Source organism: Lipotes vexillifer, unplaced genomic scaffold (assembly GCF_000442215.2).
Source record: "Lipotes vexillifer unplaced genomic scaffold, Lipotes_vexillifer_v1.1 scaffold82, whole genome shotgun sequence".
Classification (NCBI taxonomy): Eukaryota; Metazoa; Chordata; class Mammalia; order Artiodactyla; family Lipotidae; genus Lipotes; species Lipotes vexillifer.
This window is the reverse complement of record NW_006783121.1, coordinates 2,494,881-2,510,822: the sequence shown is the minus strand read 5'-3', so window position 1 is coordinate 2,510,822 and position 15,942 is coordinate 2,494,881.

Here is a 15,942-nt window from a genome sequence, read left to right as displayed (position 1 = left end):
ATATGTATATACATTCTTTTTCATATTCTTTTCCATTATGCTTTATCACAGGATATGGAATATAGTTCCCTGTGCTATACAGTAGGACCTTGTTGTTTATCCATCCTATATATAATAGTTTGCATCTACTAATCCCAAACCCCCAGTCCTTCCCTCCCCCACGGCAACCACATGTCTGTTCTCTACGTGAGTCTGTTTCTGTTTCGTAGATAGGTTCATTTGTGCCATATTTTAGATTCCACATATAAGTGATATCACATGGTATTTGTCTTTCTCTTTATGACTTACTTCACTCAGTATGACAATCTCTAGGTCCATCCATGTTGCTGCAAATGACTTTATTTCATTCTTGTTTATGGCTGAGTAATACTGCATTGTATTTATATACCACATAAGATCCCATACTTTTAAAGTTGAGTCAAAGCAATGGAAGTGGGGCTGGGAACTAGCTTACTTTAAGGATTTGGGGAATGTACTGTCACTTTCTGAACAACTTTAAATGTTTAGAAACCAAAAAAAAAGAGAGTTGTTTAACTCAGCCCTTTTTCCTCTCTTCCAGTTTTGGGGATGACCACCAGCCAATTATGAGCTCCTTACTGACTGATGATTAAAACATCCAATACAGCCTTATCCCATGACAATCTTAATTTCCTCACATTTTCCAGGACTAGCCCATCACATTCCAGGGAATGCCCTGGAAAATACTGGCATTTTACTATGCTCGTCTCCATCCCTTTCAACAGAGGCAGTACAGAGCTGAGCCACAGTTTCTTTACTCTTATTACAACAATTTTCTTCCCTTTTCATACTTTATACTGTATAAAGCCATTTATGTAATGTTGTGTATTGTTCTTAGAATTAAGCACTTTTGAACACCATATACACAAATCCTACCTTCCTTAAAAGGGTCTGTGAACCTATGGGTACATAAATGTTAAAATTTCACTACATTGTAATAACTAGAAAAAAAAGCCATCTGGTATGGTGAAAAAGGCCAAATTTTTAAGTATTTTTCAAAATACATGTTTTCTACCTTTAGAAACATCAATAAGAAATTAAGATACAAATGATAGTACATATCTTGTAAAATACTCATGAAAAATTGACCATAGTCAACTACATTACATAACAGTGCATCATAAATATTGGCCTTCAGTTTCAGACCAAGAAGTGATTTCTTTCACATGCCTTAAGTTTTTGATACCATGGTTATATACACTACTGAATTCTAATTCCCCTTAATCTGTAGTTAAACCTTAAAGTTGTAAGTGGAGGAACTTTGGAAATTTTTCCTCAATTAAAAATTATGCTGAGCACAAATTATTAGAAAATTTAAAGTATAAGTGACATTTTATTAGCACATAGGCTTAAAAGCTCTCACCCACAGCTGATTTTGCTGTGGTGAGCAAGAGCATGCTTTTATCTTCCCTTTCAAGAATAGATATGGAAGTGCTTATCTTTCCCTTCAATCAAATCAATGAAAATTTTCCTCATGTTGCTAATAAGAATTCTGAAGACACTTCCAAATGAGTTTTGACATCATCTTTAGGATTAAGGGAAATACGTTTAAATAAAAGTTGGGAAGATTGCAGCAAAAAAAATCATCAAAACAAAATTTAGCATTTCAGCTTAGGAGGCATCTTCTATTAGTAGACTAAAGATTGTATTTTTAAAGTCCTGCCTATTATAAAAACCACCAACTTCTGTGAAAAGTTTTTATTTCAAAGACTTGGTGGGGCTTCAAAGAACATGCACCCAGCACAACACAGGCAATCGATCTACTGGATGACTCAGTGAGTTAACACCAGATTTTAGTGTTTCAAGAATTCATTAAGTGATACTTTGCCTCAATCATGTGTATAAATTTGTATCTCTCTGCAAATGAATATACACTGATGGCGTATGTCTGTACAAGTGAATTATACATGAACTATAAAGAATTAATAAGCAGAAACCTCAATTAGAATTGGGAGATCAGAAGGGGGAGCTCTCATGCCCTGTGATGATAGAAGAGCCCAACAGGAAAAGGAAAGACTCCCCTTCTTTCCTGGCAAGGGCTCAGCCAATGAAAAGACGTGTACACTTTGTTCACTACAGCTCTCCCAATTTTCTTTTCCTCTCTATAAAAAATGTTCTCCTTTGCCCTGTGGGGACTTGCACGTGGCTTCCCATGGTTGCAGACCCTGAATGGCAATTTTCTGCTGATCCTATCTTTGCTGGAAAGATATCTGGCAGTCTATTTGTTTCTGGTCAACATTTTGGTGCCCTTTACAGACACCAGAGAAGACTCCCTATGGCTCCAGAGCAGGTGAGCAAACACGTATGGTACCCAAAATTGAGCCCCTTGTCGCTCACTGCTTTTCTTGCCAACCCTAAAGTTTGAAGGTACATCTTTCTCCTAGATCTGAGCTTATGCCACCTTTGCATTGAAGCTCCCTGGCCTTTACTCGGGATTCTTTTTTTTTTTTTTTTTGGTACGTGGGCCTCTCACTGTTGTGGCCTTTCCCGTTGCAGAGCACAGGCTCTGGACGCACAGGCTCAGCGGCCATGGCCCACGGGCCTAGCATGTGGGATCTTCCCGGACCGGGCACGAACGTGGGTCCCCTGCATCGGCAGGCGGACTCTCAACCACTGCGCCACCAGGGAAGCCCACTCGGGATCCATTTTTGTCTTTCTGGTTAAGGCCTTGCTCTGTATGCAAGAACTTGCTTGGCACTTCAGTCTGATTTGGGATCAGACTGTTTGACTAAAGCTGGCCAGCCTTTGACCCTCTCAGGAACAGGGATTGTTTCTCTGAAACAGTGCTGGGTTTTTCAGTCTTTGGCATAGTCCTTTGGATACTTTGGCCTGGCTCTGGGACCAAGCTATCTCCTGAAGACTGGCTGGGATTGGCTTGCAAACTATTTGAATTGAACCCTTTGTTGCTGTAAGCCATTTAAGCTGTTTGAAAATTGTTTCCTAGAGGAAAAATCTCTAGGAAATGGGATCACAGTATTTTGAGGGCGCCTCCCTACAGGGACCTCAAGCAATTTTATGTTTAAAAACCTGGGTCCTTACTCATGCATATTTCTAAGTAAATGGACCAACCTGACCAAAGGCAATTTAGAATATCAATGGCCACTGTGGGGAACTTCTCAAGTCCCCAGACTTAATTTCCCTAAAACCAAAGTGCACTAGGATAGCTCCAAACTTCCCAGAAGTGATTGGAATGCTTATTTCAACTGGCATTTTGAGACTAAAATTGCCTCTCTGCAAAATAAGATTTTAAGATTAGCTGAGGCAAACAGATGATTAAAGAAAGATAAAATGGCTCCCGAAGCCTCAGGCTCTTCTTCCTTGGCTTCTTTATTTCAGATTTCGCCTCCTTCCCTTCTAGGGCTCCTAAGAAACCAAAACACTCCTAGATTCTACTATTATTGCAAAGAGCCAGGACATTGGAAAAGAGATTGTTAACAAATTTAAGAGTTTTAGGCCCCTTCAGGCCTCTAACCAGCCTTTGCACAATGTCCTCCCAATTCTCCAGGGAACTACAAGGGCTCTTCCCAATCTTCCCTCTTAATCTGCTTGGAAAAACATTTTTCTGTACTGGGGATGAATCTCTTCCGGTCCTAACTGACACTAGAGCCATATGCTCAGTCCTCAAACCCTCTACTATAAAGCAGCCACTGCTGCTTTAAATCTCCAGTTCAAATCAAATCTTGGTATATTTAAGAAAATTGAAATTGTGTCAAGTATCTTTTCTGACCACAACCCTCTGAGACTAGATATCAATTACAGGGAAAGATCTGTAAAAAATAAAAACACATGGAGGCTAAACAATACACTAGTTAATAACGAAGTGATCACTGAAGAAATCAAAGAGGAAATTAAAAAATACCTAGAAACAAATGACAATGGAGACAGGATGACCCAAAACCTATGGGATGCAGCAAAAGCAGTTTTAAGAGGGAAGTTTATAGCAATACAAGCCTACCTTAGAAACAGGAAACATCTCAAATAAACAACCTAACCTTGCACCTAAAGGAATTACAGAAAGAAGAACAAAAAAAACCTAAAGTTAGCAGAAGGAAAGAAATCATAAAAATCAGGTCAGAAATAAATGAAAAAGAAATGAAGGAAATGATAGCAAAGATCAATAAAATTAAAAGCTGGTTCTTTGAGAAGATAAACAAAATAGATAAACCATTAGCCAGACTCATCAAGAAAAAAAGGGAGAAGACTCAAATCAATAGAATTAGAAATGAAAAAGGAGAAGTAACAACAGACACTGCAGAAATACAAAAGATCATGAGAGATTACTACAAGCAACTCTATGCCAATAAAATGGACAACCTGGAAGAAATGGACAAATTCTTGGAAATGCACAAACTGCCAAGACTGAATCAGGAAGAAATAGAAAATATGAACAGACCAATCACAAGTTTCCACTAAGGTCAGGAACAAGACAAGGTTGCCCACTCTCACCACTCTTATTCAACATAGTTTTGGAAGTTTTAGCCACAGCAATCAGAGAAGAAAAGGAAATAAAAGGAATCCAAATCGGAAAAGAAGAAGTAAAGCTGTCACTGTTTGCAGATGACATGATACTATACATAGAGAATCCTAAAGATGCTACCAGAAAACTACTAGAGCTAATCAATGAATTTGGTAAAGTAGCAGGATACAAAATTAATGCACAGAAATCTCTGGCATTCCTATATACTAATGATGAAAAATCTGAAAGTGAAATCAAGAAAACACTCCCATTTACCATTGCAACAAAAAGAATAAAATATCTAGGAATAAACCTACCTAAGGAGACAAAAGACCTGTATGCAGAAAATTATAAGACACTGATGAAAGAAATTAAAGATGATACAAACAGATGGAGAGATATACCATGTTCTTGGATTGGAAGAATCAACATTGTGAAAATGACTCTACTTCCCAAAGCAATCTATAGATTCAATGCAATCCCTATCAAACTACCACTGGCATTTTTCACAGAACTAGAACAAAAAATTTCACAATTTGTATGGAAACACAAAAGACCCCGAATAGCCAAAGCAATCTTGAGAACAAAAAATGGAGCTGGAGGAATCAGGCTGCCTGACTTCAGACTATACTACAAAGCTACAGTAATCAAGACAGTATGGTACTGGCACAAAAACAGAAAGATAGATCAATGGAATAGGATAGAAAGCCCAGAGATAAACCCATGCACATATGGTCACCTTATCTTTGATAAAGGTGGCAGGAATATACAGTGGAGAAAGGACAGCCTCTTCAATAAGTGGTGCTGGGAAAACTGGACAGGTACATGTAAAAGTATGAGATTAGATCACTCCCTAACACCATACACAAAAATAAGCTCAAAATGGATTAAAGACCTAAATGTAAGGCCAGAAACTATCAAACTCTTAGAGGAAAACATAGGCAGAACACTCTATGACATAAATCACAGCAAGATCCTTCTTGACCCATCTCCTAGAGTAATGGAGATAAAAACAAAAATAAACAAATGGGACCTAATGAAACTTCAAAGCTTTTGCACAGCAAAGGAAACCATAAACAAGACCAAAAGACAGCCCTCAGAATGGGAGAAAATATTTGCAAATGAATCAACTGACAAAGGATTAATCTCTAAAATTTACAGGCAGCTCATGCAGCTCAATAACAAAAAAATAAACAACCCAATCCAAAAATGGGCAGAAGACCTAAATAGACATTTCTCCAAAGAAGATATACAGACTGCCAACAAACACATGAAAGAATGCTCAACATCATTAATCATTAGAGAAATGCAAATCAAAACTACAATGAGATATCATCTCACACCAGTCAGAATGGCCATCATCAAAAAATCTAGAAACAATAAATGCTGGAGAGGGTGTGGAGAAAAGGGAACACTCTTGCACTGCTGGTGGGAATGTGAATTGGTTCAGCCACTATGGAGAACAGTATGGAGGTTCCTTAAAAAACTACAAATAGAACTACCATAGGACCCAGCAATCCCACTACTGGGCATATACCCTGAGAAAACCATAATTCAAAAAGAGTCATGTACCAAAATGTTCGTTGCAGCTCTATTTACAATAGCCCATAGATGGAAACAACCTAAGTGCCCATCATCAGTTGAATGGATAAAGAAGATGTGGCACATATATACAATGGAATATTACTCAGCTATAAAAAGAAACGAAACTGAGCTATTTGTAATGAGGAGGATAGACCTAGAGTCTGTCATAGAGAGTGAAGTAAGTCAGAAAGAGAAAGACAAATACCATATGCTAACACATATATATGGAATTTAAGAAAAAAGAATATCATGAAGAACCTAGGGGTAAGACAGGAATAAAGACACAGACCTACTAGAGAACGGACTTGAGGATATGGGGAGGGGGAAGGGTGAGCTGTGACAAAGCGAGAGAGAGGCATGGACATATATACACTACCAAACGTAATGTAGATAGCTAGTGGGAAGCAGCCGCATAGCACAGGGAGATGAGCTCGGTGGTTTGTGACCACCTGGAGGGGTGGGATAGGGAGGGTGGGAGGGAGGGATATGCAAGAGGGAAGAGATATGGGAACATATGTATATGTATAACTGATTCACTTTGTTATAACGCAGAAACTAACACACCATTGTAAAGCAATTATACCGCAATAAAGATGTTAAAAAAAAAAATCTCCAGAAGTTCCTGTCTCTGAACGCATTCCATTTAGCTTAGGCCCTTTGAAAGATACACACCTTTTTCTCCTTAGTTCCTCACCCCTGTCCGTTTATTAGGCAGACTTCTTAGAGAAGTATCATGCCAGAATTTATTTCTCCAAAAAGGGGGAAATCATTTTAGAAACTGACAGGAATCCTCAAAGTAACCCACCAGATGAATTAAATGACCCTTTGGCATCTTTTATTTGTTCCTCTCTGATAGCACTAGAGCTGATTCTGGAAACACTGATCATTTCTCCCGATTTAATCAGCTACCACTTTCCTTATGGGCAAAATCTCCAACTGATGTTGGCAAAATTCACTGCACACCTTCCATTAGGCCCCCAAAACCTCTTCCCAGAATTCATCAGTACTCTATAAGTAAAAAGCCCTCAAGGCATGAAGCCCGTAACAGAAGATTACAAGGCTCAAGGCCTCGTTATTCCTTGTACTAGTCCCTGTAATACCCCTATCTACTGGTGAGAAAACCTACAGGCTGAGGGTGGAGGTTTGTCCAGGACCTCTAAGCAATAAACCACATTGTTATCCTTCCACATCCTGTTGTTTCTAACTTTCATAGGCTACTAACATCCACTCCCACTGGAAGCAAATTCTTTACTGTAATTGATTTATGCAGCACATTCGTTAGGATTCCAGTTGATGAAGCTAGCCAATATACCTTTCTTGCCTTCACTTGGGAAGAAAAGCAATTCACCTAGACAGTAATGCCTCAGGGTTGTACCGAAAGTCCTTATTTCTCTCAAATCCTGAAGGCTGATCTGAATGATATAAAGTTCCCTAGGGGTTCTGCTTTGTTGTAATATGTGAATGATTTGCTTCTTTGCTCTCTTTCTCAAGTCTCCTTACAGGAGGACACATCCACATGCTAAAGCTTTTAGCCTTAAGGAACACAGAGTCACCAAAGAAAACTGCAGTTTTCCCAAACCCAGGTTTGTTATTTAGGATATCAGGATAAGGGCTACAGTTAGATCCAGAGAGTTTCCTAAGTTTCCCAAAACTAAGCACCAATTGCAAGGTTTTCTCAGCCTAGTTGGTTATTGACAAAATTGGATTCCAAATTTCTCTCTTTTGGCCAAACTTTATATGTTTTACTAAACAGTTAAAATTGTAACCCAATTTTATGGGAAAAACCAGATGACATAGCCTTCAACGCCTTAAAGGAGAGTTTGAAGAACCCACCTGCCCTTGGACATTCCAATGATCAGATTCCCTTTTTCCTTTTTGTATATGAAAGGGAAGGGAATGCACTTGGAGTACTCACCCAAAAACATGAGGACCACCACTGACCCATAGAGTATTATAGCCAGAAACTGGGCCCTGTGGCACAGGGATACCCCCCTTGCATTAGAGTCATTACGGCCCCTGTCCTTTCAGTTAAGGCCACTGAAAAAATCATTGTGGGATCCCCTTTAATCATTTTTGTACCTCATGTAGTAGGAGCTCTCCTGATTTCTCATCACACTCAACATTTCTCAGTCAGCTGCCTCACCTCCTACGAAGTCCTTTTGTTAACTGCTCCTCACATAACTCTTTTATGTTTTAATAACCTTAACCCGGATGCTCTTCTCTCTGTCACCAGCTAAATCCCTTAGGACAGTTTAAGGCTGACAGACCACCTCCTGACTCCTCGTAAGGATCCACAGGAAATTCCACTGGGTAATGTTGACTTCTCATGGTTCACTGATGATTCTTATTTAAATGGTGACAATGGCAAATATTGTGCTAGATGTGGTATTACAAATCCTTTTGAAGTTGTTGAGGCAACATCTTTACCTATGATTACTCTGGCGCAGCAGGCTTAATTATAAGCTCTTACATGGGCTTGTGTTTTAGCCAAGGACAAAATTGCCAATATTTACACTGATAGCAGATATGCTTTTGGAGTAGCCCGTGGTTTTGTAATGTTGTGGAAACATTGGCTTCCTTACTTCCAGAAAAAATAAAATTTTAAATGGCCCCTATATTTGGGAATTATTGAATGCAATATTTTACCTGCAGCTTTAGCTTTTTTTTAAGATTTGGGGGCATTCTATACTTGACTCTCTGGAAGCTAAGGGAAATTACCGTGCTGATATTTGTGCTAAAGGGACCAATAGCAGCCAAATCACTGTCATGGTCCAAAGGGATATTTCATTAAATTGATATTGACATTTATAAGAGTGATACTGGAAAGTAACAGATCCCAAACATGGAACTGGTTGACTGCAACTGAAACGTGGGACACTCGATTCTCCTGTCTCCAGCTATGAAATTGGCAAACTCTTATTTTGCAGTAGTTTATTAAATTGCCCCTGTTGCATCTTAGGACTCAGACCTTGGGCTTACCAAAGTTTAGGGGCTTGATATAAATACTTTAAGATATTGGATTTCATTGCCTACTGCCTTTGTCCTTGAATAAGTGCCTATTCAAGGAGGGTAAAATGTATGGTCCAAGCTGGTATGTCTGAAAGAGGACAGGGGAGAAAATAGAGATACTTTCAGCTTATGACCTGAAATACAAAATGGCTGACAGATAGATAATCATGAATCTTACCAGGTTGGAAGTACTGTATATATACTCTGCTCCAAGCTAAAGGTAGTGTGAACAAGTTTTGGGGAATAGCAGATATAGCAGGAGATAAGACCAGTACTGATCCCCTAGCTCCCTACCAGAGACCTTATCCTGTGAGTTCCCTATGTGACAGAGAGCTCAATTATCTGCATTTTAAAGAACAGTCTATTAGGATTCTGCCTTGGGCAAGGAGCAGATTAACTGCACCCCCATCATACCCTAACCTACTATAACTTGTTCCAAGAAAGAACAAGATGCCATTTAACTAAGGGCTGTGTCAATGAGCATAGCATCTTGGTTTGTTGCGTAAAGGCAGAAATTCTGAGACCCAGATTCAAGGTCTATGACTCTAAGAGAAATGTGTCTTTGGTTACCAGACCATGAAACTGACCAGATGTAAACTGGTAAAAAGCCGATTAAGATTTTAAAAGGATTGATAGTCTGCCTGAAAATAAGCCAAAACAGTGGAGGGCAGTGCCAAGAGAAAGAAAGACATTCTAATGATATTGGTGGAACCCCTTGAATTTCCCAGTTAAATGAATGAACATATTCCTTTTTTTTTTTTTTTAAGGCTGTTTGATGTGGATTTCCATCACTTGTAACTAAGAGTTTTGACTAACACAAGGCTAAAGTGAATGGGAAGAAAATTAAACTGTATTGAGAAGTTTTGATATGCCAGAAACTGTGCTAGGTGCTTTCCAATATTCTTATTTAATGTTCACAATAACCCTGGAAGGTATTGAGTATCTTCCCTTATTTTGTGTAAAGGAAATTGAGGCTTAGAGACTTAAGTACACATTAAATACCCATGGCCACATTGTTAGTAGGTGGTGGATTCAGGATTTAATCTAAGTCCGTTTCATGCTAAAATTCATACTATTTTTACTAAACCACACTCCTCCTCAATAAAACGAGGATCATAATAGTGCTTGCCTCATAGGGTTATTATAAATACTTGGAATATTGTTGGGCACACAGTAAGTGCTAAATAGTTAAACAAAATGCATAAAGATAAAATAAATAAATAGACAAACAGTGGATCAAGGCATTCCTCCTTGACATCAGAATTTAATATAATCACGAATGACATGCAGTTTGATCCTGGCGAATCCTATGATGTCTAATGGCCTTGATTATTTGAAATCTGTAATCAGAAGACGGTTATAGTCACTCACCAGGTTAAAAAAGAATAATTATAATTGCTGTAAACTTTTAAAATATAAAAGCTACCAAAATCAAAGTAGATTTGGTTATTTTTTTCAGGAAAGCTAAAATAATTAAAATATATTTACTATAAAAACACTATTTGGACATTATAATTCTTTCAGGGTCCCAAGCTGGGAACTTTTCGCATGAATATTATAAATTAAGAGACATTAAATGCAGGACTCCTGTAATGAGATTTCTCACTTGATATGCAATACTACACATAGGACTTGAACTTACTCCTATCTTGACTAGAATCTGCTTGAAAATTTAGGTAACAACAACTTTGCTCTGTGCCGAATTTCAAGGTATAAAATAAATTATTCATAATGAGTTAATTATCATCTCAGTGTGCCATCATTCCTATTTTTTAAATGATATTCAAAAGATTAAATCCTCAGGAATTTAATCATAATTTGCATACACTAGTTTTGAAAATAAGTAAAAGTCTCTCGATCAATGCAGAATTACAAAATCTCCCAGATGAAAGATAACCTTCACACCATAATACAGATAGAAAAATAATTTTCCTGTCAAAAAAGCTAACGACCACCCTCAATTGCTTGAGGACATTTTACAGTTTATTTTAATAAATTGCCTCACATTCCCCTTTCCTATGAAAAGAGGAAAAATTATATCTCTAATTCTATGTGGGCCTTTGATTTTCAGCACATGGAGGACTGGGCTTCAATAATTGAGTCCATGCCTCTGCTCTTTTCTCTTGAATATATAGGTGGTTGATCATCACTGAATCTCTTAAACACAAAATAGTGACCGACACATAGTGCCCCCGTCCAAATTTCTTAGACTTGCATAGACGAGAAACTACCAGGTCATCACAGGAATTATTATTTTCTCCCTGAAGCCACTGTGAAACACGATGGCTGAACAGTATAAACTCAGGCATCTCTGCTTCCTCCAGACCCCAAAGCAAGCCTTTGTGATAACCAACCCCCGACACGTAAAACAAGAAACAAGGACCAAACATTACCTAATAGCAGACACAATATCCCTTCCACTTTGAAAATAATCAATAGATATAAAAACTTTATGATTTCTCATATTTAGTTTACTACCAGATTATATTTTGGTCTAGTACTTCTTCCTGCACAGAAATCCATATAACTAACATATTGAGAAGTAACATATAGAATTAAACCATTTCACTTTACAAGCATATTTATTGTTTGGTTGAACATGTTACAGACCACAATTAAGTCTAGTTCTTACAATTTATTGCTTAACTTAATAAATGTGTTTTCCCCAAATTTATTACAAACTCCAAATGTTAGTGTCTGAAGACGCTATGTAACACTTCTGTATTCCCATTGTATAATTTATCCCAGCATTGACACCGTATTCTGCACTGCTTCTTCAAAAACAAAACATGTTTGCTATGATTCTAACCAAATAGTGTCTAGACATCAAAAGAAAGTTTTCTCTAATCTTTCTACCTTTTCAAATACTCAGAGAATTTATTGGAGAGGCAGAGAAGAAAACGAGATCAAAGTTTTAACATTTTTTAAAACTATATGTTCCCATTTCTTGACAGATAAAGAGACAATGAATAAGATCTGCATCCTGTGATCAATAGAAATGTAGAGGTTTGAGTTTTATTATTTTTCTTGTGCTTGCCTTTAAAAAATAAATAGCGCTTGCCAATGACTTCATTACACCCAGCACTTCAAGGTAAACATAACAGAATTCTACTTTTCTGGCACACTGTGATGGCATGGTCTTCTTGGTAAGTAAAAGATGACATTGAATTAAAGAACTTATTTCTTTATAGGAACTCAGTTATAGCCTTCTCTGGTATTTTCCCGAATCAAATCCAGGACTACATCTTGTGTTAAAATTCTCATATACTCCCTTGGCACAGAGGTAAAGAAAGGCTTCTCTGCCTCCCTCTTTGATTTTCCTCTTCAATCAGGTTAAAATCCAACCCAGGATTTTTAACAAACACAGCTGTATATAAAAAACAATTGCTAGAAGACAACAGAATTCTTGACTTGAATAACAATTAAAAAAACAAAAACTGCTCGAATACCCAAATGCTGCCAAGTTCTCCAGTCTTCTGAAGCCACTCTTTTCATGTAATATCCAACTATAAAATGATGTAAATCACCATTACTTATACAATGAAAAGTCCAGCACCCTCCCTAAAATCCAAGGATTCCTGGGGTGGGGGTTTGTGGCTGCAGACATGAAATCTCATCCCCAAATACATCCCTCACTGATTCTCTATCCCCTTATCATCATATGTCTGAAAGCTGCTGACCTCTTATCTCCCCTACTTTGTGGTCTTCCATCCCCCCGCCCCATCTAGCACTCTTCCTCCTTGATTCCCCAAAGTGCCGTAACACATGGAGTATGGAGTTCAAGGAAGTCATGTGGAATCAAACGAAGCCAAAACGAGGTGTGGAATTAAACTGGAGAAATAAATGAATGTATGTAGCAAAACAGAAACAGACTCACAGATATAGAAAACTAGTGGTTACCAGCTGAGGGAGGGAAGCGGGGAGGGACAAAGGTAGGGGACTAAGAGATACAAACTACTATGTATAAAATAAATAAGCTACAAGGATGTATTGTACAGCACAAGGAATATAGCCAATATTTTATAATAACTTTAAATTGAGTATAATCTATAAAACTTTTGAATCACCATGTTGTATACCTGAAGCTAATATAATACTGTAAATCAACTATGCTTCAATTAAAAAAAATTTTTAATTAAAAAATAATAAAATGTTGCACCAAGAAAAAAAAACCAAACAGGAGAAACGTCAAACCAATAAGGCCAAAAGTGACAATGAAGACAGAGGTGTAGCTCAGAAATTATAAGAGAGATGGTCTCTGCCTTCATGGAATATACATACAGTCTATTGGGGCATTTTGAAACATACTTGAGTACCACTTACGCTTAAGCTGGGGCCTTTGTTATACACTTAATGTCTTTCTATGATGGTGCTTTTCCCCTTAATGAACCCAATGATCAGAGATCTGTCAAAGTAAATAGGAAGCCAGAGAGTAAGTAACCACGTAGCTAGTGGTGTGTTTTATAATTGGCCAGGTGATTGAAGACCTGTCTTGAGTGAATAACTGGACAGGAAGTGGCCAGGGAGGGATAATGTTTTCAGAGGATCTGACTGAGGGGGAGCTGTATTTTCCATTGTCTTAGTACTTGCCAATCATTACACATCTGTCAGTAAGAAAAGAGTTTGTTCAGCCCGTTCAGTGCACCTGTGTGATCATATTCTAATTCCCAATCAGAGTTCACTTGCTCTAGAGGAAGCCATTTCCAAATGAAGTGTTACTATTTCATCCTCCTGGTTTTATTCCTTGGTTTTTTAGGGCCAAAGAAGTGCTGCTCAAAGGGTAAAATTTTCTGAAATATCCAGTGAGCTGAAAATTCAAATAAGTGCTGGATCCTAATTATAAATAGAAAGAGTGGTAAAGAAAGTACATCTGAACATTGGATAATAGAAATATGTAATTAGAGTTGGTAATAGAGATGTAGAAATAGGCGAGACTATCATAAAAGAATCTTCCAGGCACCCTTGTAATCTACTTAAATATTTCAGTATTTGACCTTGAAACAACTTCTGGCAAGTTGGAAGGCATAATTTCCTAGAATATCATAGTGAATAAATCCATTAGCCCAGTGACCCTCACTTGGCATTTTCAAAGAAATTTACTGCCGGTAGTGATAAGGTTTCGAACACTAAAAGCTGCCTGGCTGATGAAAATCCTGTTTGAGAAAAAAAAAAAAATCTAGGCAGATTTCACACAGGAGTTCCACCAAATACACTCACACACCCATACTGTTAAAGTGCATTAAGGTCTCAGGATATCATGGGTATTACAAATTCTATTTCTTCTATGAAATTATTTTTAATCCAGCAAAAATGTTTTGAGACCTACTATATACAAGGCATATGCTAGGTGCTTAGGGGAGCATAGCGAGGAATAAGAGAATCTCTTCTTCCTTCTAGTAACAGATAAGACAATTAGGCAAATAACTAAATAATAGAGATAAAAATACCCTACTGGGAGAGCTCAGGGAAAGAAGCAATTGATTCTTCTTTTTTAAAAAATTAATTCATTAATTAACTTATTTATTTATTTTGGGCTGTGTTGGGTCTTTCTTGCTGGGTGCGGCCTTTCTCTCGTTGCAGCAAGCAGGGGCTTCTCTTCCTTGTGGTGTGCAGACTTCTCATTGTGGTAGCTTCTCCTGTTGCGGAGCAAGGGTTCTAGGCTCGCAGACTTCAGTAATTGTGGCTCACGGGCTCAGTAGTTGTGGCTTGTGGGCTCTAGAGCATAGGCTCAGTAGTTGTGGCACACGGGCTTAGTTGCTCTGCGGCATGTGGGATCTTCCCAGACCAGGGATCGAACCTGTGTCCCCTGCATTGGCAGGCTGATTCTTAACCACTGTGCCACCAGGGAAGTCCCAAAGCAATCGATTCTGACCAACAGGCTTAGGGGAGGCTTAACTGAGGTGACAACTGATTCATAGAAACCAAATTAAGCCACATCCTTTGTGGAATCAAACTTGAAACCACATCCTTTAGCTGGATTTAATACACAGTGGGAAACCTGTTTAAAGATTATCCTACAAAGGGAGAAATGTTATTAATGAAACAAAAGAGTTTTCGGCCATGTCATCACAAATCACACAACCTAAAATGCTATCACTGAATAATATCTGTCCTCATGGGAACTGCAACGTGTTACAAAAGTATATTTAATTCAAGAAGGACAATGTCATGACTCTTAGTTGTAGAAAGACATTTTGAACAGTGGCTAACAGAGCAGGAGGACATAAATATTCTATCGCTAGAAAGATATGCTGTAGAGTAGAACAGGAGTAGTTTGCTTGGCTTAAACATGCCTGTGATGCACTCTTCTCCCAAGACTATCAATTATTTTGCTTTTATTCCACAAATACCTAGTAGGCCTTTGATTACTAATGTACAGTTGTCCCTCGGTATCCACAGGGGATTGGGGAACCCCACCCCCACCCCACGGTTACCAAAATCAGAGGATGCTCAAGTCCCTTATATAAAATAGCATAGTGGGACTTCCCTGGTGGCACAGTGGTTAAGAATCCACCTGCCAACGCAGGGGACACGGGTTCGATCGCTGGTCTGGGAAGATCCCACATGCCGCGGAGCAACTAAGCCCATGTGCCACAACTACCGAGCCTGCGCTCTAGAGCCTGTGAGCCACAACTACCGAGCCCGTGTGCCACAACTACTGAAGCCCACACACCTACAGCCTGTGCTCTACAACAAGAGAAGCCACTGTAATGAGAAGCCTGCACAGCAATGAAGACCCAATGCAGCCAAAAATAAATAAATAAAATAAATAAATTTATTTTTTTTAAATAGCATAGTATTTGCATATAACCTATGCACACCCTCCTGTACACTTTAAATCATCTCTAGATTACTTATAATAGCTAATACAATGT